The 26,388-nt window shown below is 41.7% G+C and overlaps 4 long non-coding RNA genes across 6 annotated transcripts; 2 read left to right on the forward strand and 2 right to left on the reverse strand.

The window, feature by feature from the left end:
* The first annotated feature begins 11,326 nt into the window (after window positions 1–11,326).
* Window positions 11,327–12,345, forward strand: LOC127934232 (uncharacterized). Its single transcript, XR_008147725.1, has 3 exons — window positions 11,327–11,671; window positions 11,822–11,995; window positions 12,222–12,345. It is a non-coding gene; the product is annotated as an uncharacterized LOC127934232 (long non-coding RNA).
* Window positions 11,434–12,758, reverse strand: LOC127934229 (uncharacterized). Of its 2 annotated transcripts, none has more exons than XR_008147720.1 (2): window positions 12,612–12,758; window positions 11,434–12,493 (listed from the first exon to the last, which is right to left on the reverse strand). It is a non-coding gene; the product is annotated as an uncharacterized LOC127934229 (long non-coding RNA). The 2 variants fall into 2 exon arrangements; XR_008147721.1 differs by having other exon boundaries at window positions 11,434–12,498; window positions 12,612–12,756.
* A 5,981-nt stretch (window positions 12,759–18,739) lies between these two features.
* Window positions 18,740–20,140, reverse strand: LOC127934230 (uncharacterized). The gene is made up of 2 exons (XR_008147722.1): window positions 19,994–20,140; window positions 18,740–19,875 (listed from the first exon to the last, which is right to left on the reverse strand). It is a non-coding gene; the product is annotated as an uncharacterized LOC127934230 (long non-coding RNA).
* On the forward strand, window positions 18,968–19,716 carry LOC127934231 (uncharacterized). Of its 2 annotated transcripts, none has more exons than XR_008147723.1 (3): window positions 18,968–19,052; window positions 19,203–19,301; window positions 19,528–19,716. It is a non-coding gene; the product is annotated as an uncharacterized LOC127934231 (long non-coding RNA). The 2 variants fall into 2 exon arrangements; XR_008147724.1 differs by lacking the exon at window positions 19,528–19,716 and adding an exon at window positions 19,428–19,525 and having other exon boundaries at window positions 19,203–19,352.
* Window positions 20,141–26,388: the final 6,248 nt, after the last annotated feature.

Raw genomic sequence — 26,388 nt, forward strand, 5'->3', positions numbered from 1 at the left:
GATCAGCAGTTTAAGACATTAACTTGTAAGCACAAAACACAAGATATTTCTCTTTTTGTTATAAATAAGGCTTTATTAGATAAATCTAAGACATATAAAATTATCTAACACATAAGCACATGCACTCACAAATTCACACAAGTTGCAGGAAGATAGAGAGTTAGGAAATAATGAGTTTAAGAGAATGACAATGTAGAATCCCAAGTTTACAGCAATACATGAAATTGCATAGACATGAACTTGAGTTCAGTGAGGTTAAAATTATATTAAGTACGCTAGTACAGATCAGAGTCTGGAGGAGTTACTTGCTCTCCTGTGTAAAATGGGGTTCCCTTTGTTGTTGTTGAAAAGGGGGTTTCCCGAGGTTGATGACTGGTTGAAAGTTCAGTAGTCGCTGAAGTGAGGTCTTGGGAAGCCCGTGGTTCTGCTTCGTCTGAAGATACAGAGTTGTGGGCTGGCTGAAGTTTTATGGTGAACACTCGAGGTCAGACTCCGAGACACAGCGTTACAAAACTTAACTCAGAACACAAAACTCTCAACGGAAAACAAAAGAAACTAAGGTAAAAGAACAGAAGTAAAGTCTGATGAGACGAGGTGGTGTTTCTTCTCACCGTGGCTAAGTATCGGTAGGCGTACATGCAGAAACACGCTGGAACAGCACTCAAAGAATGATAAAAGTGATGACTAAAAGCAGCAGCTGAAAAGCAAAAGCTAAAAGCAGGCATGACTAATAGCAAAAGCTAAGAAGCAAAAGCTAAAAGCAAAATTTGATGGTGTCCTGAGTATTTATCTGGCCTTTTTGCCACATCAAATGTTGTCTTGACCAATTCGATATTCTCTTTGCTCGGGGTATCATAAATCATATGTTATCTTATCAAGCACGTGGTCAGATTTTTTTCCGCTCTTGCAGGGTATAATTTTGGAAAGGATATAATACATTTGACAATTAACTGATGGTCAGAAACGTTTCAAGCAAGCAGATTCAAACATTTACGTACTAAACATAAATATGAATCACTAAGCTATTCAATGGTTATTAAAAAGACATACACAATAAGTGATTAGAGACCTGATAATGAAATGTGGTTAAACATATAATATGGAGTCGTCAATGGACTGGTATTCATTTAGAAGTCTTTTTGAGTTCATTTTGGTGCATCTACATCTGTAAAAGACAGTTTCTCTGCCATTCCTTGATATAAGGACGCTTTATGGAGACCAGAGGTTAAAAGGTCCCCTTAAGAATTTCAGTCTGATTCTTGTCTTCTATCGTGGGTTTACATGTGATGTTCAGGCTGTGCATCTCTTTGACCATCAATCTGGATTACTTGCCCCAAATCTGACAATCTCTTCTCCGAATTTAAATTTCATGCAGCATAGAGAAAAGAAAAAAAATGTGGAGAAAATCCAAAAAAAAATCCAAAACCCTGGCAACCACCTAGCAACACACTTACAACCACTCCAACATCCTGCCAGGGAAAGCAGGTAAGTGTCACTAACATTTTTGTACTCATATAGGTACTTACGTCTTTAATAATTTTGCTGCATTTTGGAATATTGGAAGTATATCATGCAAACACTACAAATAAGCATTAAATGAATTAAACAAGTATGCTTTTGCATGACTGGTTGAATCATTTACAAACTTTGTTTGCACAAAGTTTGTCCCATATATCACTATAACACATTTCACAAATAGGTAAAAATTAAACCCGGATGCTTTAATTTTGTAATTACAATGAAGCCTTAATTTGTACTTTGAAACCCCTACGGCTTGCTTGCCTCCTTAGCTTCTGTTGTAAATGCATTATTGTGTTCATTTGAACAAACTAGTCAAAATAATTTCTTAGCAGGAACCGTGGCAAATAGCTTATTTTTTAAACTCTAAATATTTCTTTAAATGCTCGCTGCAGTTTGCACAGTTAGAATAGCGTGGGAGGATGTATACAGGTGAGCAGTATATTCATGTTCCATTTGCACACAGTGTCATTTGTTACTTGTTTATGATGTCTGACGCAAATACATTGTGTTCAGGTCTGAATATTTTGTCATTCTGTTTATCAGGCCAAGGTCGTCTGCAGTTGTTAAAATCACCACATCAACCCACAGCAAGCATCTATTTTATTTTATTTTATTTTATTTTTTTGTATCCAATAGCTTGCATACATGGAATAAAGCAAAATATGAAGACTATAAACAGGAGAGAGTTGAAGAGGGCCAACTCGCAGGATTATGATTGTCATGCTGTGATTAATTTTGTTTACTGTAATGTAAACCATCCTCAGATCTAAGGGCATCTGTTATTTCTTAGGGGGTTCTTTTGGATAACTTTGGAAGCATGAAAACTATCGAGTGAGGCAGGTGACAAACTCTTTCGCTCCGCCCACAATGCGAGGCCACTGTGAGTAGAACTGAGGGAAAAAAAAATTGCAAGAGAGGGTGAGGAGAGGACAGGATGAGCTGGTGTCCTAAATGAATATGTACATTAATTATCGTGTTCCACATTATATTCCATAGAAAGTTTATATAGTTGTATATCTCCATTTGCTGTGTTTTATTGGTTGTAGTTTACTCCCTTATAAGTTCTTCATGTGCCTAATATGCTTATTTAATTAGTATATATATATATATATATATATATATATATATATATATATATATATATATATTATTTCAATGTACACATTTTTTTTTTTGCCTTAGATCATATTATGGAAAGTTGTGATTTATCTCAGATTATAGCTTTGGACTCTTTATTTAAGTATTTTATTCTTGAAATCCCTGCAGAGAAAATCCAAAAAGGTTGAGCTGGGCTGCCAAAATAAAGCCGCTGGATCCAGTTGTGATTCAGTAAAGATAGAGGCATCATGACAACAAAGTGGGGATCCAATAGCAGGCTTTATTAAAAGAGCGTAGTCAGGGCAGGCAGGGTCAGATACCAGCAAACAATAACATCCAAGGCACAGACAAAAGAATAATCCAGCAAGATGGGCAATGATCAGGGCAGGCAGCATATCAATCGAAATCAAGGTAACAGTCCAAGGTTCAAAACACAAAAAAGGCAAAGTTTAGGAATATGGAAATACGGAAGGGCTAGAATAATCATTATGGAAAATGGAGTCCAGGGTGAAGTGGCAAGAGTCTGGAATCGAGTGCCCTCTAATGAAGCTCACGGACACGCCAGCTAGAGATCGTGACATGAGGACAAAAATGTTTTCCATTTGCATTCCATAGTATTTATACTATAATTTTTAAAGCAATGTAATAATAATAATAATAATAATAATAATAATAATAATAATAATAATAATAATAATAATAAATGTTTGGCATGTAATTTGACTTAAAATCAAACAATTCATGTATCAGAGTTATTGAATTAGAAAACTGAATTGGTATACAGATCACATATGTAACATAAGTAATATTTGTTGTAATGAATACTGTAAACCGACTTGAAACAGTTTGCTCTGCAAAATCATTTTATCAAGGCTGTATGAGAGCAGATGTTTATGTGGGAAGTGCATCATGTGCATTTTTACACTGACATACAGCTTCCACTCTGTCAATCCTCATCTTTCTCTAGGGCTTATGAATTCCTAAACCACCCTCAGCATCAGCCCATATCTCTTACACTCTCATGCACTTTCCTTCTCTCTCATACACCCCTCATCTGTCACTCATCACCAACTATCACACCCTGAAGTCTTTTATGGAGAGACACTGATCTCTAATCAGCTTAAATGCATTTTTGCATCAAAATATTAATTCAACATATTAAGTCTGAGGAGCAGTTGAAGCTCTGACCCGGGACTTCATTTTTTCCTCTTTTCAATTCAATTAAAGTTTATTTGTACATTACTTTTTATGATACAAATCATTGCAAAGCAACTTTACAGAAAATTACGTTTCCGCAATATTTAGAAGTAGCTTATAAGTGGTGATCAGTTTATGTGCATATGACAGGAATTTTCAGAAAATGTAATACACCACACCACGTCAACCGGATGATGAACACTATTAACATGTAAATCCCGTGGCAAAACAGAGAAACAAATAGAGACATCATTAGCGTAGCTGCTTTTCCAACAGAGTAAAATGAATCAGTTTAACCCAAGCTAAAGAATAATAATGTGCATTTGATCAGATACAAAGTTCTGCAGTTACAAATTATGAGATGCATTATTTGAATGCTTGGTGAAAGAGATGAAACTGAGAGAGTATGTCTGAACCCCGGATATTAAAAGGAAGGCTCTTCCAGAGTTTGAGTGCCAAATGCGAAAAAGCATTTTAGTATTAGTAGACTTTGCATTTTGTGACCTTAGGGAGCATGAGCTAAACCATTAAGGACCTTATAGGTAAGAATAATTTGTAACTGATACGGAACTTAATAGGTGGCCAGTGCAGAGACTGTAAAATTGGGGTAATATGATCATATTTTCTTGACCTCGTAAGGACTCTAGCTGCTGCATTTTGGACTACCTGTAGCTTGTTTATTGAAGATTCTGGACAACCACCTAGAAGTGTGTTACAATAGTCCAGTCTAGAGGTAATAAATGCATGAACTAGCTTTTCTGCATTAGAAACAGGTAACATTTTGTAGCTTGGCAATGTTTCTAAGATGAAAATTCTGTTTTTGTAACATGGGAAATATGGTTTTCAAAAGACAAGGTGCTGTCTAATATAACACCCAGATTTTTGACTGTAGAGGAAGTAACTGTATATCCGTCTAATTGCAAATCTATGAGATTTCAGTGTACTGTTTTTTTCAAGTAAGTAATATCTCTGTCTTATCCAAATTTAACAGGAAAAGATTATTGTTCAACCAATCTTTTACATTTTTAACAACACTCTGTTAGCTTAGATAATTTAGAAGTTTCATCTGCTCTCGTTGAGATATATAGTTGACTATCATCAGCATAGCAGTGGTAACTAATCCCATATTTTCTAATAATATTACCAAGGGCCAACATATATATTGAAAATAGAAGAGGACCTAGGACAGATCCTTGTGGCACTCCATATTTTACTGGTGATTAAATGCATTCTGAATGTGGAAACTCAGTCTCTGTGCTGCTGTACAGTGATTAGTCTGATCAGTGCCAGAGGGAAGGGTCCAATGTTGTCTAATGATACTGATGCAATGTAATTGCAATTAAAATATATTAATAAATAAAGAAAAGCAACATGGCTAGAGGTGGATCTGTTGTAATTGGATTGGGGTTGGACTAAATGGAATTGTACAGGACGCTGAAAGGCATAGTTGGCCAGCTGGTGATGGGAAATGGTCTTCAGGTGTATGTTAACCAAACTAAAAATCTACTTTACACATAGTCCTCTAAACCAGTGGTCCTGGACTGGAGTGGTGTGGATTACTTGTGGATTATTGTGATGTTTTTATCAGCTGTTTGGATTCTGACGGCACCCATTCACTGCAGAGGATCCATTGCTGAGCAAGTGATGGAATGGTGCATTTCTCCAAATCTAAGGAAGCAATAGAATTTCCCTAAAATGTCTGTGCCATTAAACCATGTGTATTATTGTTCATGTTTCTTGTGATATGATGAGAATTGCATGCGAATATATATCTGTGTTTTAGTACATGTGCTTCTGTAGCTAGAAGCATTATTTACATTACATTTTTAACAATGTTCACAAGCAGTTTTTATTTTTTCATTATCTGCTGTACCTAACCAGTACAGAAGTGTTGCTTTGTTACAAGTGCAGTGAGATTTTCAAAGATCAAACGAAGCGAGTTACGGACAGTTAGTTGTGTCTTCTAGATGAGGAGAGACGCTGAGTCTGTTGTTCCATTTTCAAAACTAATTTTTGTGTGCTTACTTTTTCTTTTATTTATTTCACAGCTGCTTTTTCCCTGTGACTTGCTTGTTAATAATTTAAAAGAAGTCAGCAATCAAAGGAACATGCAATTTACTACCTTGTACTGTGGCTCATACATATTCAACAGCTGAGGCGTATTTAGTTGCTGAGTGGGGCTGTGTCACGCTACAAGTCTCGACAAGAAATATAATCAACTTTCTTTTTTCCTCCCTCAATCTTTCTGACAGACCACAGTGGAAAACATCACACTCTGCCCTATTTTCATTCCCCTTCTTCTCTCCTTCTGTAAATTCATGCAACTTTTGTGTGGTATTGACCAGTTTCTGACCATGTCTTCAAAACGTTTCCTTCAAATAGGAACACTAGTGAACCAAACACTCAGTTTACTGCATTTATTTTGCAAAGCCCCACCTTAAAAATGTACCAACCAATCCTATCTTAGCAACTGTTGTCTGTTATATTACTATAAAAGATTTTGCTCTTGGAAGACAATGGTATTTCTATGAGATTTTATAGTTTTAAATACATTTTTATAAAAAGGATTACATACAGTAGGAAGGGAATGTGATAGTAGTCTTTCCTCGTTTTAAAATCTAGATAAATCCTGAGAAGTTCCTAAAATGAGAACATTTCCAAGTGAACATCAGAAATACCTGCATGAACTAAAGTAAATGTAATGTCATAAACATAATGTGTAGTGACACAGGGGACAGTTCTGTTAACATAATATGATCATTTTAATTGCTTTTGGAAGAGTCCTTTCTTTCTTAAATCACTTGTTAGGTGTTTCACAATCTATGCAGTATTTAATCATGTTTCTGTGTGGTTTAATTACTTATTTAAAGTGAAATGGCAGATAAAAGATGTGAAATGTCACACTTCTTCTCATCAATCTGTCCTTGTCATCATTGCTTTTCAGGTCAAAGTAATAATACAGGTAAGATAAGCAAGCAGTAATTAGAGGGCATAAAATGCCACCAAAACCTGAACAATTTGCAGGAAAGGCCTTGAATCTCTGGCCTGAGGAGGTTTTGTTCTTTTCTACCCAGAAAGAATTGCTAGAATGTGTTTTGCGATGCTTGCAACAAAAGCTTGTTTTTGCACACATGCTGTAAATCAAGCAGAATGTTTCAGTCTTGATTACCTTTGTCTCCATTGATTCATGTTTACATTTGGCTTTTCTTGTCCTTATTGTAATTAAAGCTATGCACTGTTTATGTATGTATTCACATATGCATGTATTTATTTATTTATTGTGCACATGGTAGTTTAATTAATAAAACCATGTTTTTAGGCAAACACTATGGTGATGATCTACCATGGCATTCTGTGTGGTAACTTGATGTACCATATATATATAACTTGATGTACCATATATATATATAACTTGATGTACCATATATATATATATATATATATATATATATATATATATATATATATATATATATATATATATATGGAACATTTAATTGCAAATCTTCTTGGCAAAAAATAAACAACTGGGCTGAAATTATGGTTTGTTTCAATGGAAAAGACAAATTAAGCTATATTTCATAATAATAATAATCACAATGATATTTGATTACAATCCCAGTAATGTCAATAATACTTGTATTTATTATTATTATTATTATTATTATTATTATTATTATTATTATTAGTATTATTATTATTATTAATAATAATAATAATAATAATAATAATAATAATAATATGTATCTAATAATTATTATATTCTCACTATTTTAAATATGGATAAACAACTACTTAATAGCAAATTTATTTGCTTGTATTTTTATTTATGCTTATAATTATCTACTTAATGATCTCTCTCTCTCTCTCTCTCTCTCTCTCTCTCTCTCTCTCTCTCTATATATATATATATATATATATATATATATATATATATAATATTATTATTATTATTACTATTATTATTATTATTATACTTCTATCCTTGGCCATCAACGCAAGGATTTGAATAATCTGGATGAATTTGAATGGAAGGACTTGATTGGACAGGGCTGTACAGTGTGTCTGTTTTCAGCCCCGATCTTTAGTCTGGTTTCCACCGGTTTCTCACAGGCTTCCTTACAAATGACCCCAACCCCACCTCCTGCATCCGTCCATGACCATCAACACGCTGTAATTGACCCAGGGCGTCCTTAATACATATCCCCCTCAGACGCTGCCACTAAAGTGGCTGTAAGAGGCACAGGCTGATTGGGGAATCAAGGCAAGAGCTCCTCAGCCTGCAGTACGGTGGCACCAGGCTTTAAATGAACCAGCAAGAGTCCTTCTGAGGGGGCCGGACAGCTTTCCTAAAAAGGATGGAGTGGAGAGCGGCCTCCTAATCACAACCTGCCATCGGCTGCAATTCCCAGGGGCAACTGCAATCGGCCCATCCTGAAGACAGCGGCACCACGGCCCAAATGGATGTTTATAAGATGCGTTATGTAGACGCAGCCCCATTTATTCTCCCCTGATTAGAGCTGTCAGGGCTGATTCCTTATGGGCTTTTTTATTTATTTCTGCTCTTCGGAGGGGATGGGAAACTGTTGAGCACAGCATAGGTACCGGTAGCATTTACTCTGAGAATAAAATTGGAATGGGGATTTTAATGGGGGAAAAAGACAGAAAATGACATAAGTTTTGTGTGTGAGAGAAACTCTGGTGGGTTTATATCCATTCCACATGTTGAAATCTGAGACTGTGGTCATTAATCAACATAGTGAAAGGAATCCGAGGGAATTAAACACTTCTGAGCCATCCTGAAACCCTGTCATTCCTGTCAGATATAACCCAGATAACCCAACCATTTGAAATTAGACTCCAAACCCATTTACAGTGAATAAAGACTAGATTTTGTTGCAGAAACCAAAACCTTTAGTTTCTGAAAAGCAGTGTGAATAAGATCTAGGTTAACAGCTGGTTTTTGTTCCAAGACCTGTATTTTACGCCAAGCATCAAGCAGCAACACAAAATAATATCAAACCTGTATCAATCTATCTATCTATCTATCTATCTATCTATCTATCTATCTATCTATCTATCTATCTATCTATCTATCTATCTATCTATCTATCTATCTATCTATCCATCCATCCATCCATCCATCCATCTATCTATCTATCTATGTTAATAATAAAGTACTGTGTCAGAATTTTGGATCTTAGATTATTCAATAATCAATATCATAAAAAATGCAATTGTGATACTTCAGTATATGATAATACTAAAAGCATCCACATTTTTCTTAATCGTGGTTTGTCATCCATGTGCCATTCAGTTCTCATAGGCACATAAGAAATTGCACCTAGGAAAGCAATATGTGTGAACTGCAATCCAAACGGACATGCATGACAACACTAATCCCAGACGATACAGACTGGAGAGAATAGCATCAGGAATTTCTGTAAAGGTGAGAGTCTTATGAGTTTTTCTCTGTGATTCACATTTGATTCTGTCTGTTTGTGTTTCCTTTCTCCTCTTGCTGGTATTTTTATTTTTTATGAAATAAATGTGGTAAGACGGTACTCAATAAATTCTGGTGTAACATGTCCCCCTGAATCTTCTCTTACAACTTGATATATTTGTTTCCCTCCATGCATTTATAATATAATATTGTCTAGTATGTATCCTGTGTTTTCATATTGCCTGCTTCTCACTGACGTCAGACATCTGATCATGACTGACACTGGACCACAAAACCACTCATAAGGGTCACATTTTTGAAAATGATTTGTACAACACTGCTGAATAAATAAGCTTTCCATTGATGTATGGTTTATTAAAAATCAAAATATTGAGAAAATCACCTTTAAAGTTGTCCAAAAGAAATTCTTAGGAATGCATATTACTAAACAGAAATAAAGTTTTGATATATTTATGTTAGGAAATGTACGAAATATCTACATATATTAAGTAAAATGATCTCTACTTAATATTTGAATGAATTTTGGCATTAAAGAAAAATAAATAATTTGACCCATACAATGTTTTTTTTTTTTTGTTTTTGTTTTTTGCTATTCCTAAAAATATACCCCAATGACTTAAAGGGTTAGTTCACCCAAAAATGTAAACTATGTAAATTATGTTTAGATTTATTCTGAGAGCTTTCTGTCCCTCCATTGAAAATGTATGTACGGTATACTGTCCATGTCCAGAAAGGTAAGAAAAGCATCATCAAAGTAGTCCATGTGACATCAGAGGGTCCGTTAGAATTTTTAAAAAAGTATTGAAAATACATTTTGGTCCCAAAAAAAAAAAAAAAAAAAAATTAAGATTTCATTCAGCATTGACTTCTCTTCCGGGTCTGTTGTGAGTGCATTCACGATGCTGCTGACGTGTTTTCTGGTGCGCCCAAAAACAAAGATAACACGTCAACAGCGTCGTACATCAGAAGTGTCACTGCAGTGTTGTGAACGCGCTCGCAACAGACCCCGGAAGAGAAGACAATGTGTAATGCGAGAAGAGTAAAATATCTTCAACTGTGTTCCGAGGATGAACAGAGGTCTTACGGGTTTGGAACGACACGAGGGTGAGTTATTAATAAAATAAAATTTTTGGATGAATTAACCCTTTAAGACTAGTTTTGTGGTCCAGGGTCACTTTTGTTTATACAGTCTAATCTATTATGAATTTACTTTAGAGATTCTGCATCCATCTGGGCTTACTATAAACTTTGCAGTCCTGCATTCTTATTATTGCATTTAAGAATTATTTTTGCATTTTGCATACAGTTTTCTGTAGATTACATGAAAAAAAAAAAAAAAAAATGTAGTTAGTAATGTAATCATTACACAATTTAATCTAATGTAATCAGACTACCTTTTGATTACTTTTAGATTACTTTTGACCTAGCACGTTTATCACAAGCATTTGAACAGGATAATCTTGTACAACATTAATATAAAAATACAAAGGGAAATAAAATATTATGTGTTGTCATTAACAAGTGCATTAAACATTTCAAGGACATATTCCGATCTGATTATGTAATCCAGATTGCATGTATTCAGTTACTACCCAGCACTATTTGCATAACAAAATCTGAATTATGTTTAAAAATAACAGTAACTTCCACAACAGTTTTCTCTTCCTAAGGACTGTTTTGTTGAATCCCACCAGTGATGACATCACCAGGATCTCATTACCGGCTGCAGGCAATAACTGTAATGTGATTTTCATTGTGATCGCTTGCATGTGCTGAGACAGATCTACCATCAACGCAACTACTCTCCACAAGACAAATAACAGAAGCGGCATGCAGGCTCGACTGACACCAGCTCAAGGTTGGAGCAGGATCAGAGCGAGGCAGAGATGAGTGGACCGAGTGTTTGGCAGCACAGAGTGTCAGTCCTGCTGCTGGAGGATTTGTGCTCCTCAACCCGCTGGGCCTGTGTGTGTGTGTGTGTGTGTTTGCTCTTGTTTTTGTGACATATCAGGACACAACTCTGTATAATGACATGGGTATGACACATGTCACAGGCCGGAGCGGACCACCAATTCAACGGGTCTCGCTCCTCCCTCTAACTTCCACCTCGAGGAGGTCCCACAACACCCCAATGAATGGACGGACAACCAAGATTAAAATGTAACAATTTTATTTGTTTAAAAGTTTGGGGAAAGGGGTAAGGAAACTTTAAAACTAATGATGACTCGAACTATTCTTTATCCACAAATACGGATTCCAGTCTCAAGAACACTCCTCTTCAGCCCTTCCTCGACAACACTCCACTTCAGCCCTTAATTTCCCGCCGACTCCACTCCAGGTAAGTTTAAAGCAAGAGCTAGGCAGTTGACGTGCAGGGGTTCTAGCTCTCAGGTAAATACAGAGTTCAATACACAGGTGAGTATTCACAGGGCTAAGCTGTTAGCGTGCAGGGGTTCTAGCTCTCAAGTAAGTACAGTGTTCCATACACAGGTAAGTATTCAAAGGGCTGGGCTGTTAGCGTGCAGGGGTTCTAGCTCTCAGGTAAATACAGTGTTCGATACACAGGTGGGTATTCACAGGGCTGGGCTGTTAGCGTGCAGGGGTTCTAGCTCTCAGGTAAGTACAGTGTTCGATACACAGGTAAGTATTCACAGGGCTGGGCTGTTAGCGTGCAGGGGTTCTAGCTCTCAGGTAAGTACAGTGTTCGATACACAGGTAAGTATTCACAGGGCTGGGCTGTTAGCGTGCAGGGGTTCTAGCTCTCAGGTAAATACAGTGTTCGATACACAGGTGGGTATTCACAGGGCTGGGCTGTTAGCGTGCAGGGGTTCTAGCTCTCAGGTAAGTACAGTGTTCGATACACAGGTAAGTATTCACAGGGCTGAGCTGTTAGCGTGCAGGGGTTCTAGCTCTCAATGTAAGTACAGTGTTCCATACACAGGTAAGTATTCACAGGGCTGAGCTGTTAGCGTGCAGGGGTTCTAGCTCTCAATGTAAGTACAGTGTTCCATACACAGGTGGGTATTCACAGGGCTGAGCTGTTAATGCGCTACTCACCACTGAAGATATTCAGAGGTCTGTATTCCAAGCAGATACGGGTTTAGTCGATGACTGACGGCTGGTGGGCCTTACAGGTGAAACTGCAAACAATACTGGGCTTCCCGCCCAGCTTGACAAGGGGGCACACGGGGGAGGATCGGCTGTTGTCCTTCGCTTCCCTCGTCAAATAAACAGCACAGACGACACGCACAAGGCCGGTGGTTGCCGACAGGGCCAAGGACACAACGTCACATGGATAAAAAAAGGATAAGGCTTTGATTTAAAAGCTTACAGGGATTGCTGCGTGGGCAACGACATCCAACCTCCTCCAGAGGCGCCTCCAACACGTCCGAGCTCCAGCTTACTTAAGGTAAAGACTGTGGTTGCCACCAATACACTACTCCTCTCCGTCAGGCCTCTTCCTACGACCAGGGACACAACCACGGACAAACACCACACACCACAAAGGCACTACAATTCTTCTCGTGTGTACACTTCAATATAGCAGCACTCACCACACTCCACACACTCAGTGAAAGAAGATCGGTGGTGTATTCCCGTTTCGGGCTCAGAGTCCTGACAGGGCGGGTCAGATGGACAAAGGCAGGAGGGCAGACCACAGCAGGCAGATATATCGTACACCGGAGTCTCTCCGTCTTTCCCAGCGATCTCCAACGCAAGGCACTACTATCAACACTGAGTAAACACACAAGCACTGAGGATTATCAGATCAACACAAGAGGGGGGGGGGGGATTTTCCACGTTACGGAGAGATATGCAGTCGGAATCCTTTCTTAAAGGTGGTTAGTCTCCCTCCACATCCATCATTCACTCTCCACAATATACAAGAAATGTTCGTAAAGTCTTCACCCACCAGTGCACAGTGTTGTCCTCTCCCAACACGAATTCAATGATCTCCTTCACTCAGGGGCCTTCCAAACGTAGGATCGCTCCTTCAACTCAATCCACAATAAGAGGTAAACACAACATACAAAAGGTCGATCACTTAACTTCCTCCGCACTTCCAATATCCATTTTCCTTGGATTCTCCGTTGCAGCCCGTAAATCGCAACATCCACGCCACACCAGCCACTTCCGTATCCCGTGGAACAACAGCAGAACAAAAACCCCCTCCTGTTCATAAACCAGCCCCTTTTATATCACTGCATCCTTCCCGATCCTCCAATCGGTATCCAACACGTCCTCTTCCCACACCTGACATGTATTTTGGATAATTTCCCCGCCTTGGGCCAACCGGAACAGAACTTATGTTTCACTTAAATTGGTCCGGGCGGAAATATTTCCCACACTACAGTTCCGCCCGGATTAGTCACCCAGTGACATCCTCCCCCGCCAAATCGTTCTAGTCCCTAGAACGTGGTTGTTCAACCCAATCCCCATACCTCTCGGGGGGCCGTCCTTGGTTCTCTCGTTGGGACCGTCTAGGTGGTGATCCGGGGTCCAGTCCCCTTGGTTCAGCCTCTGGGAGCCTCGGAACTATGGCCCATGCTTGCAACGGCGGAGCGCACACAGTCGGAGCTGGTAATGCCTCTAGGGGAGGTCTAGGGTAGTTCGGGCATGGCCGAATCAAGTTGCGATGTAATACCCGTTCTGGTCCAGCCTTCCCCTCAGGTCGAAGTACATAGACCGGCTGCCCCAGCCGCTGCTGGTGCTGCACCACATATGGAACAGACTCCCAACGGTCACTCAACTTCCCTTTCCCCTGTCGCCGGTTGTCCCGTACCAGCACTCTCTCTCCTGGTAACAACGGGGCTTCTCTGGCCGTCCGATCATATATCTGTTTGTTCTTAATTGCGGCAGCATTTATCCTCCCCGAGACTTGCTCATAGGCAGAGTGAAGGCGCTGGTGGTGGCATCTTACCCACTCGGTCAAACTCAAGGTCTCTTCCAACGTGGCCACCCCCAATACCAAGTCTGTCGGCAACCGCACATGTCTCCCGAACATCAGGTAGGTCGGAGCGTACCCCGTAGTGCTGTGGACGCTGTTATTATAGGCCTGGACCAGTGCAGGAAGGTTACTCACCCAATCGTTCTGACGTTCCTGGTCCAGCGTACCCAGTAGGCTCAACAGAGTCTGGTTGAAGCGTTCGCAGCACCCATTCCCTTGGGGATGGTAGGGGGTAGTATGGGTCTTAGTACATCCATACACCCGACACAACTCCCTGATCACTCTGGACTCAAAGTTCGGCCCCTGGTCACTGTGCAAGAATTCTGGGCATCCGAAAGGCTGAATCACTGCCCTCCATAAAGCGGTGGCGGTCACGTTGGCTGTCTGATCCAAAGTCGGGATGGCCCAAGCATACTTGGTAAACAGGTCGGTGACCACCAAGATGTTTTGGTAGCGGTCCATGGGCCTGCCCAAGGTTAGATAATCCATGGCCAGGATATGCAACGGGGCCCTGGCCTGTATCGGAACCATCGGGGCCTTCACCTCCTTCCGAGCCTTAAACAGGGTACATCGAGGGCATGCTTGAAGGAACAAACTCACAGCGGCCTCCATCCCGGGCCAGTAGAAATGTCGCCGCAGAAGTGACAACGTCCTCTCATTCCCCTGATGCCCCAATTGTGTATGGTAGGCCTCTAACAAAGCCTGCACCTGGCCCCCTGGCACCAACACCTGGCGGACCTCCTCTCCCGACTTCGGGTCTTTAATCGTCCTGCACATCACCCCATCTCTCAAGCCAAGGCGTGCCCACTGCCCCAACAACTTCCTCACCTTGTGAGTCTGGGCCCGCCATTCCACCTTCGTTGGCCCCCTCCTCCGTCTTAACCAATGACCTAGCATTCTCAAATCCTGGTCCTCCTCTTGACGCTCCCTCCATCGTTGCGGGTCCCAGCCCCAACTCACTGGCACAGCCTCCTGCGGAGCCCCCGGTACCTCTACAACCCCCACTGTCAGCCCTTCCTCCGGGCCTATTGGTAACTCTTGTTCACTCTCCATCTGATGTGCCTCCGGGAGTCTGGACAAGACGTCGGCATTTGTGTGCTCTCGGCCCGGCCGATATTGGATCTGGTAGTCGAAGTTGGCCAGCTGGGCCACCCATCTTTGCTCCACTGCCCCCAGCTTTGCCGTCTGTAAGTGGACCAAGGGGTTGTTATCTGTTATCACCTGTACTTTAGCACCCCATAAGTAATCTTTGAATTTCTCACTCAGGGCCCACTTCAAAGCCAGCAACTCCAGCTTAAATGAACTGTAATTCGAATCATTCCTCTCTGCCGGGTGGAGGCTTCGGCTAGCATAAGCGATCACTCGCTCTACCCCTTGCTGCTGCTGAGCTAACACCGCCCCAAGCCCGAGGTTACTGGCGTCTGTGTACAAGATGAAAGGTTGTGAATAATCCGCATAGCCCAAAATTGGAGCCTGGAGCAGCTCTTGCTTCAGCCTTTGAAACGCCGATTCACACACCGGGCTCCAAGCAATGGAGGGAGACCCACGGCCGCGAGGACGCCCAGTCCCTGCCAACAGCTGATTCAAGGGTTTGGCAATTTTGGAAAAATCCTTGATGAATCGCCGATAGTATCCGACGAAGCCCAAAAAGGACCGAACTTGCCTCACGGTTTTCGGTGCCTCCCAGCCCTGCACAGCCGCCACCTTCTCGGGATCCACCGAGACCCCCGAGGCACTCACACAATGGCCCAGAAACTTCACCTCCTTCCTCAACAGGTGGCACTTCTCTGGCTGCAGCTTCAACCCATACTGCTCCATGGCCCGGAACACATCCTCCAGATGTCGCAGATGGGACTCAAAATCTGGGGAATAGACGATGACATCATCTAGATATACCAGCGTAGAGTCCACCAACTGGCCACCCAGACACCGCTGCATCAGCCGTTGGAACGTGGCCGGTGCATTACATAGGCCAAAGGGCATACGGTCCCACTCAAAAAGCCCAAAGGGAGTGGTGAAAGCAGTCTTCTCTCGGTCGACCCCCTCGACCTGGACTTGCCAATACCCACTCGCAAGATCCAAAGTGGAGTACCATACAGACCGTGTCAGGCTGGCAAGAGAGTCCTCTATCCGCGGCAGTGGAAAAGCATCTTTCTTTGTGACTTGATTTAATTTCCGATAGTCTACACAAAATCTCCAAGCTCCCGTCTTCTTCTGGACGAGGACAATCGGGGCCGCCCATGGGCTACTGCTCTCCCGGACAATCCCCTTGTCCAACATTCCCTGCAGCAGAGTACGAACCTCCGAATACAGAGTGGGTGGTACTGGACGGTATCTCTCACGACTAGGCAGGGCATCGCCAGTGGGGATCTGATGTTTCACTACACCGGTACAGCCATAGTCCTCATCATGTCTGGAGAACACATGTTGCCACTTGGTAAGGAGATCCTGCAATTGTTTACTCTGGCTTTCCTCTAGCCCTTCTCCCTGCAGGGACTCTCTGGTCAGGTGAACAGGCACCTCATTTCCGAGCTGTTCCAGGGATAAGTCCACCTGAGCCAAGGTCACTTCTACGACCGTAGGACACACCTGCCGGAAGCTGACTTCCCGGCCCTCTCGCACCTGGTGGGCATCCACCATGGTCACCAGGACCAACCGCTGGTGACGATGTAAATTGACAGGGTAAGGGTTCTCGTTCCGTATCTTCACCGGGACTCGGCCTCGGCGAACCACTGCCAATCCATGGGCCACTGCTACACTCTGGCAGTCCATATGGGGCTCGACCAGCACCCAGCCTGACGACCCGCACTCGTACGATGGTACTCTTGCCCAGACAATGGCCTCACTCCTTGCCGGTATAGATACTGCGTATCGGCAGGCAACCCGCCCGATACCTTCTTGACTCCCCCGTGCCTTGGCCATGTGTACCCGACGACAATCGGCCTCTATCCTTTCCCATTCTTGTCTTTCTGCCGGTGGTAGGGTCTTCTTAGGCCTAGCTTGAAACAACTCCTCCCAGCAGTCTGCAATTACGTTCATCCCCAACAGGGCTTTTTGGATTCCCAGGCAATGATCTCGGACAATAACGACCCCCTTCTGGGGCACAGTGATTCCATTAATCTCCAAATCTGTAACTAGATATCCGACATAGGGGATCTCCAGTCCATTAGCCCCCCGTAAGGTCAGCCAGGGTGCTTCTGTTCCCTGTACCTGGCTACCCTGAAACAGCTCCTTGGACAGGCTCTCTGAGACTAAGGTGACTTGAGACCCAGTGTCTACCAGACATCGTATCTTCACCCCACGGATCCGTACCTCTACCACTGGGCTATGCCCGATCAGCTGGTTCCTGGGGGCGTTCATCCAATTTGGGTCACTCACAGAGGTCCCAGCCACTTGACCCACAGTGGCCGGCCGACCTAAAAATCCCCTTCGGAACCCCGTCGAGAGCCGCATTGGCGACTATAATGCCCTGGCTCACCACACCGATTACAAATGGGGCGTCCCTGTTCGTCCCACTGAAACCGGGCCCGGGCTTCCCGTACTGGACGTCTCTCCAGACCTCGTCTTCCCTCGGAATGCGACCGCTCCCGTGACATTGGTGGTAAGCGTTGGGGGCCTCGTCGCATCTCTTCTAGGAGGGTTTTAGATAACTCTGCCATCTGCTCTCGGACATCCTTCAAGAGCTCAGAACGTAAGGCCTGTTTCCAATCCCCTGTTCCAGAGGCAGCTGCCACTTCTCCACTCACTGCCGCACACACTGGGGAATCCACCACTCCCACCTGATCCGCTTCTAGGGCCAGAGCCTCGGCTCTCAGGTCTTCAAACGTCATAGCTGGGTCTCTACGAAATTGAACACGTAGACTCTGACGAACTGGGCCCTCTCGCAGCCCCAACAGGAACTGGTCTCGTAAGAGAGTCTCCCCCTCTCCCAAGCCATGGTCCCGCTTACCTCGCAGCCTGATGAACTGCTCCCGCAACCTTAGTGTGAAGGCCCTTAAGGATTGTTGCTGCCCTTGCTTGCAATTGAAAAACTGGGCCCGAAGGACCGCTACTGGGGTTGCATCCCCATATATTCCTGTGAGGAAGTCCAACACATCTTGTGCAGTAGCTCGGACTGTCTCTGGGGCAGCCTGGACTTCCCGTTGGGCCTCCCCCTCTAGGGAATTTATCACAAACTGCAGTTTCTGGGGGGCGCTCAATCCTTGAATCCCAGCCAGATATTCGACCTGGGCTTTCCATTCCGACAGCCGTATCTCAGATCCCGGCCCTCCATACTTCGGTGCCCAGGGGGCTCCCAAGAAAATGGGCATGACTCGGGGTGGGGCCTCAGGCACTGCCTCGTCCGCCATTGGGGAGCCGCGGTCGCTCAACTCGAGGTGGAACCCTGCCGACTACGCCAAAATCTGTCACAGGCCGGAGCGGACCACCAATTCAACGGGTCTCGCTCCTCCCTCTAACTTCCACCTCGAGGAGGTCCCACAACACCCCAATGAATGGACGGACAACCAAGATTAAAATGTAACAATTTTATTTGTTTAAAAGTTTGGGGAAAGGGGTAAGGAAACTTTAAAACTAATGATGACTCGAACTATTCTTTATCCACAAATACGGATTCCAGTCTCAAGAACACTCCTCTTCAGCCCTTCCTCGACAACACTCCACTTCAGCCCTTAATTTCCCGCCGACTCCACTCCAGGTAAGTTTAAAGCAAGAGCTAGGCAGTTGACGTGCAGGGGTTCTAGCTCTCAGGTAAATACAGAGTTCAATACACAGGTGAGTATTCACAGGGCTAAGCTGTTAGCGTGCAGGGGTTCTAGCTCTCAAGTAAGTACAGTGTTCCATACACAGGTAAGTATTCAAAGGGCTGGGCTGTTAGCGTGCAGGGGTTCTAGCTCTCAGGTAAATACAGTGTTCGATACACAGGTGGGTATTCACAGGGCTGGGCTGTTAGCGTGCAGGGGTTCTAGCTCTCAGGTAAGTACAGTGTTCGATACACAGGTAAGTATTCACAGGGCTGGGCTGTTAGCGTGCAGGGGTTCTAGCTCTCAGGTAAGTACAGTGTTCGATACACAGGTAAGTATTCACAGGGCTGGGCTGTTAGCGTGCAGGGGTTCTAGCTCTCAGGTAAATACAGTGTTCGATACACAGGTGGGTATTCACAGGGCTGGGCTGTTAGCGTGCAGGGGTTCTAGCTCTCAGGTAAGTACAGTGTTCGATACACAGGTAAGTATTCACAGGGCTGAGCTGTTAGCGTGCAGGGGTTCTAGCTCTCAATGTAAGTACAGTGTTCCATACACAGGTAAGTATTCACAGGGCTGAGCTGTTAGCGTGCAGGGGTTCTAGCTCTCAATGTAAGTACAGTGTTCCATACACAGGTAAGTATTCACAGGGCTGAGCTGTTAGCGTGCAGGGGTTCTAGCTCTCAATGTAAGTACAGTGTTCCATACACAGGTGGGTATTCACAGGGCTGAGCTGTTAATGCGCTACTCACCACTGAAGATATTCAGAGGTCTGTATTCCAAGCAGATACGGGTTTAGTCGATGACTGACGGCTGGTGGGCCTTACAGGTGAAACTGCAAACAATACTGGGCTTCCCGCCCAGCTTGACAAGGGGGCACACGGGGGAGGATCGGCTGTTGTCCTTCGCTTCCCTCGTCAAATAAACAGCACAGACGACACGCACAAGGCCGGTGGTTGCCGACAGGGCCAAGGACACAACGTCACATGGATAAAAAAAGGATAAGGCTTTGATTTAAAAGCTTACAGGGATTGCTGCGTGGGCAACGACATCCAACCTCCTCCAGAGGCGCCTCCAACACGTCCGAGCTCCAGCTTACTTAAGGTAAAGACTGTGGTTGCCACCAATACACTACTCCTCTCCGTCAGGCCTCTTCCTACGACCAGGGACACAACCACGGACAAACACCACACACCACAAAGGCACTACAATTCTTCTCGTGTGTACACTTCAATATAGCAGCACTCACCACACTCCACACACTCAGTGAAAGAAGATCGGTGGTGTATTCCCGTTTCGGGCTCAGAGTCCTGACAGGGCGGGTCAGATGGACAAAGGCAGGAGGGCAGACCACAGCAGGCAGATATATCGTACACCGGCGTCTCTCCGTCTTTCCCAGCGATCTCCAACGCAAGGCACTACTATCAACACTGAGTAAACACACAAGCACTGAGGATTATCAGATCAACACAAGAGGGGGGGGGATTTTCCACTGCTACGGAGAGATATGCAGTCGGAATCCTTTCTTAAAGGTGGTTAGTCTCCCTCCACATCCATCATTCACTCTCCACAATATACAAGAAATGTTCGTAAAGTCTTCACCCACCAGTGCACAGTGTTGTCCTCTCCCAACACGAATTCAATGATCTCCTTCACTCAGGGGCCTTCCAAACGTAGGATCGCTCCTTCAACTCAATCCACAATAAGAGGTAAACACAACATACAAAAGGTCGATCACTTAACTTCCTCCACACTTCCAATATCCATTTTCCTTGGATTCTCTGTTGCAGCCCGTAAATCGCAACATCCACGCCACACCAGCCACTTCCGTATCCCGTGGAACAACAGCAGAACAAAAACCCCCTCCTGTTCATAAACCAGCCCCTTTTATATCACTGCATCCTTCCCGATCCTCCAATCGGTATCCAACACGTCCTCTTCCCACACCTGACATGTATTTTGGATAATTTCCCCGCCTTGGGCCAACCGGAACAGAACTTATGTTTCACTTAAATTGGTCCGGGCGGAAATATTTCCCACACTACAGTTCCGCCCGGATTAGTCACCCAGTGACACACAGGTATTACAAGAAGAGGGTGACTTATGAGGACATAACCCATGTCCCCATTTTTCAAAACGCTTATTAATCATACAGCATTAGTTTTTTTGAGAAAGTAAAAATGCACAAAGTTTCCTGTGAGGGTTAGGGTTGGGTGTCGGGTTGGTGAAGGGCGATAAAATATACATTTTGTAAAGTAATAAAAACCATTACGCCTTTGGGATGTCCCCACTTTTCACAAAAACAAACGTGTGTGTACTTTCTCACACCAGGTCGTGTTTCATACAGTACTAGGGCATAAATATCCACCCTGTTGAGCATGATTGGCAGTTGTTATATTTTTGGGAGGAGAAGTGACAGTCCAGACAGACTGTCCATTTTCTCTGTCTCTTTCTGCAATTCTTTTAACTTTCACTTCCTTCTCTACTTGACCTAACCACCCCTATATGATTCATGTACCTACAATTTATATAAACAGCAACTGGATTTAATTGTTTGAATGATTACTAATCAGCAAGACCCAAACATACCCTATGCAATAACTGATTCATTTTACACAACAGCACCATTGCAAATATGAAAATCAGTTTAAACAATGATTCTATGTATATAAAAAAAGAGAGGACCAGGCCTGGGTTTTAGATTGTGTTTTGGTTCTGTTTATGTGCGACAGTCATCGACGAGGGGCTGTCATGCTTTTTTTTTTTTGTTTATTTTGTTATTAAAGTTTTATTTAAATGTTCGCCGGTTCCGTTCTCCTTCTTCCCATGACTATGAACGTTACAGTGTTACATCAAGTAACAAGGAATAAAAATTCTAAAGCATTTATTAATAATGCTAATTTCAACATTTACTAATGTATTATAATAATTTAAAATTGTATTTGTTCATATTATTAATGGATTGAGCTAAAATGAACTCACTATGAATGCATCCTTTGCAAATAAGTACTAATTTAAAAAAAAAAAAAAAAAAAAAACACTGAAGTGAATGGTGACTAACATTTTAGCCTTTTTTCTCAGAATGCTGTATGACTTGAAATATTGTGCACCTTTTGTCATTTTAGATGTTGTTTTGTCCTGCTTATATGTCTGAAACTCACTTTTTGTGTTTCAAAGACAAGTTTCTAGGCTGAAGCTAGCTTTGCATAAAGTAGCTTTAAAGTGCTGTAAGTGAGGTTAGACATTTTTCAGCCTTCTGCCAGACTTCAGCCACTGAATTAGATCTGCTAATTCATTGCCTCTCTCCAAAATCCTGACCTCCAAAGTCATGTCAGCAAACCCAAACGGGCAAAGCTTGGACCGCTCTTCTGACTCTACTGTGATGTGAATTTAGTTTTGATACAGAGACAGCCATTTTACTCATCTCTTTCACGTAATAGAAATATTGTATGCATGCATTTCCAAACAATCACTTACAACACCTATAATCTCATTTAATTCTATACGTTCCCTTCTAGTAGCTGCTTGAATCAGACTCAGACATATCTACTGTCAGTCTCTGTTCATGTATTTCTCACTTCTCCAGGCTAATGTAGGGAGGCTCTTCACATATATAGTACTCATAAACTACATTTCATGTTTTTTTTTTTTTTTTTTTTTTCTGGCGTGTTTGAAATATATCTCAGTGTGACAACGTGTGATGTATAACCCCTGTGGGATCTGAGTCACTTCTCATGTCTATTTCTATGCATTTTCATGCACGTTTTCCACACGATTAGCGTTATAAATAAAAGTGCTAGTCTGGAGAGCCGGTGGGAGTATTCGAGTGGAGACGTTATGCAGCGATTCTCCCTTTCCTCTGTGTCAGCCCACAATGTCCCACCCACTCAGCACAGGGTCACTCAGTTCTGGGAATCGCCTACAATTCCCAGAATCCCTTGTTCCTCGTTAGGGCACCATACAGGAGACCTCAATCACACTTAACGTGATACATATCCATTTATATGTAAAGCTGCCTATATATATTTAAACATAAATCATTTTTTTCATGGTTAATTACAGGCAGTTTCTTAATTGTCCGCCGTCTTATAAGTCACAGACTGTGGTTATGCATTTGTATAGTATTTATTCATCTTTGCTAATGTTAGTTAATAAGAAAAAAAAAAAAAAAAATATATATATATATATATATATATATATATATATATATATATATATATATGTATATATATATACAACTTTTCATTGTTGTGTTAGCTCGGGAATTATTATTTTTTTTTTTAACATACACCTTTTATTATTAATGATGTATTGGTAAATTCTGAAAAAAACATTCATTTTAATCAGTGCTTTAGAAGTATTGTGTATTGAACCTGTATTTTCTGTTGGCAAAATGACATGCAGTTTTCACACTTTACCCATCAGCATATTTGGTTAAAGGGATAATTTACCCAAAAATGAAAATCACCCCATGATTTATTCACTCTCAAGACATCCTAGGTGTATATGACTTTCTTCTTTCGGACAAATTCAATTGGAGTTATATTAAAAAAATGTCCTTTAAATTACATTCATCCATGTCAGAATATCAGATTACTGATTACTGTTCTCAAACGTTTCTGTAAACTCTGTTATCTCTAAAATGCATCAAAAAAATAATTTAAAAAAAAATAGTTTTATGTGCATTTGCCATTGCACAAGCAGGGACGGACAGTCCATGTGATGTTTTTATTTAATCTGCCCTCTGTTCTAGAGACTGGGACAGTGTTTCTGGCTGTTCCCCTTGCTGAAGATAAATGACAGATATGATCTCAGGACGTCCTTTGAATAACCCTCTAGCAAAGACGTCCAACATCAGGACAAAGTTTGACTTTGCAGTCCACCTCTTTGCCTTCAATTCGTGACTGGAGGAAATAAGGCAGTGGTGAATGTTAATAAACACCTTAGCATCTATGTTAAATTTAAAATGTAAAAAAGTCCTTCTATTATGAAGAGGCCTCTTTATAGATTTTGTTTAGGTGTTTCTGAATGACTCTTGGGTTCAAATGTATTTGTATGTTGAGTCATACTCATCCGCTTCATTGAATAAATCATCCATCGGTTGCTCAACTGATAGGAATTTGCAACACGTGAATATATTTTCATGTCATAAATGCTTTTAAGGCTTAAATCAGAGAGTTTGGGGCTTTGCATCCATTCCCTGTGAATGCATCTACATTTCTAAAGGATGTCTTGGTCAAAGCATGCACATACTGTATGTTTGAACTGTGAGCACTGTGACCCATGCTGATGCCATGCGGTGTGTGTGAAGAGTACACTTGAGGACATTGACGCCTGAATGTGTGTTCACGAATGCTTTTGTCTTTTGCAGGTGTAAACAGGGCCTTATCTGCCGGTGAGATCATGCATCACTGCTTTATCCTTCCATGCATCAAGCTCAACATTATCTGTCGCATTGGGCATGCCACAGAGCCACTCCAGTGCTGGAGAGTTCAGCCGGGAGAGAAGCGAATCATGCAAAAGAAGGTGAGATAAAGATCACATCCCCTCAGGATGCAACTAAGTTTAATTGTGTTCAACATGAGTACATGCTTACTAGCATGTTTCTGTGTGCTTTCGTGTACAGACCAATCTTAAAATACTGCAAATCTATCTTTATATATATATATATATATATATATATATATATATATATATATATATATATATATATATATATATATATATATATATATATATATATATATATATATATATATATATATATATATATATATATATATATATTTATTTATTTATTTATTTTTTTTTGTCTTGTCTTGTCTTTTAGTATTAGTCTCTATCCCCTTTACATGCACATAAATACAAATTGATTGGTTATTCACTTTAAACATTCACATTGTCTATTCCTGTCTAGGTAGGTGGTTCTTGGCCAAAATAAGTTTTAAAGCTAAATAAATCAACTTTCTGCCAGTAAGTTTTGTTTTACAAGATTAGCTTTTGCATATATTAGTATGAGATAGAGATGAATGTGTGTCCTTTTTTAAGAACTGTAAATCACTATTCTTAATCAATCTTTTCATTACCTCATTTCTCAGTTACGCCGTTGTTGGTGGATTGGGAATTGAAGCCATAATGTGGGACAGAAAATAACAATAACTTTTTTTTCAAATCGGCACTTCAGACTCTGAGCTCCAGGGGCCAGTTGCATAAACACAGACACTATATGTTAAGACTGTGTCTTACAACCTAGTTTGACCGACTAGCAGCTAGCCAAGGGGTAATCAGTCTTACTTTTTAGATTCACATTAGAACAATCTAACTTTTTGTAACTGACTTTAAAAAAGTTATGACCAATCTTGAAGAAAATACAGTTTATAAGTTTTATAACTTTTTAAGACTAGTCTAAGCAGTTTATATAATCTGCCTCAGGTGTAGGAGACCCTGAGTGTTTTGGTCCATATGAAAAATGTTAAAATGTCAGTATGTTCAGCGACCTGTACTTCTAAAAGTTCTTTAACTGTGCACTCAGGAACTGAAACTCCCTTATTACACACCTAACGAGACTAATTCCTAAGACCACCAGCCTAATTTGGATTGGCTGAGACGACAGTGTATCCAAAAGACAGAATGAGGTTTCCATCTGCCTGTGTCAGTACCACAGGTACCTTCCTCGCTCCCCAGTCAGTCAATGACTTAAAAATACAGCATTTTTATTATGATCGCACCTTTTTAGCTTCAGCCAGGCTTCCAAAGCATCATAATGTGACATCTAGAACAAATGAAAAGGTCTTGGAGATAATCATATGAATATTTAATGCTTATTTTGTTGGTGGAATATTATTTATGAAAACAGTCATTCTATCAGACACCTTTTATTTCTTCAGTGGTCACAGTTCAATGACAGAAATCCTGGATTCTCTTATGCACATAATTAATGGTTTGTTTCTATATCACTTTCTTTAAAACTGTTTTTTTTTTCTTCATCTCCCTCACTTATTTTCTTCCAGAGCATATAATCCAGGCGAGCGTGACTCACACAGCCCTGCTGGAGTGTCTCCTGTCAGCAGTTCTGTCTAAGTGGGTGACAGGAGAGAAATAATGACAGGCAATATGCATTTGTGCAGACACCTGTAAACAAACACCTCATGCACATTGCACTTCTGCAAGCATGGCTACTGTACGTGTGTGTTAATGTGTGTACATTAACACACACATAGTAGCCATGTATGCAGAAGTGCGATGTGCATGAGTAGCAAACAGGGTTAAACTGCAAGTGTGCCAAATAGTGTTTCCATCTACATGTTACATTCATGCATTAGGTAGATTCTCTTATCTAAAGTGTCTTCCATCGCATTCAACATATAGATTTTATAGATTCATGCATTCCCTGGGAATCAACTCATGGCCTTGGAGCACCA

This window comes from Carassius gibelio, chromosome A18 (genome assembly GCF_023724105.1).
Source record: "Carassius gibelio isolate Cgi1373 ecotype wild population from Czech Republic chromosome A18, carGib1.2-hapl.c, whole genome shotgun sequence".
Taxonomy (NCBI): Eukaryota; Metazoa; Chordata; class Actinopteri; order Cypriniformes; family Cyprinidae; genus Carassius; species Carassius gibelio.